Source organism: Pundamilia nyererei, unplaced genomic scaffold, assembly GCF_000239375.1.
Source record: "Pundamilia nyererei isolate P.nyererei 1_Seehausen unplaced genomic scaffold, PunNye1.0 scaffold00182, whole genome shotgun sequence".
NCBI classification, from domain to species: Eukaryota; Metazoa; Chordata; class Actinopteri; order Cichliformes; family Cichlidae; genus Pundamilia; species Pundamilia nyererei.
Genome location: NW_005187583.1, coordinates 1,017,679 through 1,019,238, shown reverse-complemented (window position 1 = coordinate 1,019,238; position 1,560 = coordinate 1,017,679).

The following is a 1,560-nucleotide window of genomic DNA, read 5'->3' as shown; positions in this document are numbered from 1 at the left end:
AGAGAGAGAGAGAGAGAGAGAGAGTACGAGAAGAACTTTATTGTTAGAAAAGAAGGCAAGAAAAAAAAAGATTGTGAGAGGCAATATGGTGATCTGCTGGTTAGCACCATCATCTCCAAGTGACACACTTCAGCGTGCGAGTGTGACTGGTTGTTTCCATGCGTATGTCCTGGAACTGACAGTCAACGGTTCAGATTGATGATGCATGGATCCATCCATCATGAGGGCAGCAGAGTTGCACAGTTCTCCTTGTCACCTGCAGCTCCTGTGAGAGGCATTTCCAAGTCAGTTGAGAAACAGATCCTCCCTGGGGCCTCTTCCCCACTGAACATGCCCGAAACACCTCCTAATCGCATCCTAATCAGATACTAGAATCATCTGGCAGCTGAATCAGCTGACTCCTTTCAATGTGGTAGAGAAGCAGTTTTATAGTTTTAACTGAATGGCTGAGCTCCTTACTCTCTTTATTGTCAGACACCCTTAGAGGAAGCTCATTTGAATTATTTCTATCCATGATTTCAATCTTTCAGTCATTACTCATTATTTCTTTACTTGGGACAGCAACTCATTCACAACAGCAAGTGGGCACTCCACCTGTTTCAGAGGTGAAGAGATTTGGAGTTGCTATTTCTCATCTCATTCAACTGAAGATTGCCCCAGTATATCTACCAGTTATCACTTAAATAAAAAGAATACAATCACAATTTTTCTTAAATATTCTGATTTTTTTCCATGTTAAACAGTTAGAAAGAGGGACAGAGACAGACAGCTTATAAATAAAAGCACACAAATACAAAGAAATGTAGGAATGACAGTGACTTGCATGTGAGAAATGGATACACCCACAGCCCACAACAACCTGACAGAAGCTAACAGAGAGCCTTGTCCTCGTTGTGTCATGCAACCTTGAGTCAGTGTTATTGGGCTTTTTATTTCTTTATATATCATATATATATTAATTATAGTTTCTGCTTTTGATACCCTGATATATCCTCTTACTGCACTTGAACATTAGTGATACTCACAATACTTATTATCACGTTATCTTTCTTAAAACATCTTAAGGTTATAGTGTAATTTCAGTATGAAAAAATAGAGGGGAGAAGAGATTGTGAGAAATGGGGGAAGAAAAAACAGAAGAGAAAACAAACGAAAAAGAGCAACATAACAAATACAACACAATCACAATAAACTAGCTAACAGTAGATAACAGTAGATACTAATATTACATGTTATTGTGCAGCACGCAAGATCGACAGCGCACAAAGTGCTTTGAGGTAGCAGCCAAGAGAGGTGTAGATTGTGTCTGTGAACACCCATGTGTACACCCGTGTGTACACCTGTGTGGATCAGCACGCTTGTATTCAAAAGGTTTCTCCATGTAACGATATGCTAGGGAGTGTGGGGAGCCATAGCCCGTACCCCAGGGCATGAAGCAGGTATGGAGGAGATCCAGGCCCCAGACATCCAGAGGCCTCAGAGTACGAGGACCCAAGGAGGACCACCACAGGGGCAACCATGCCACCCTCCTGGGAAGAGCTGAGGAGAGCCCCAAACGAG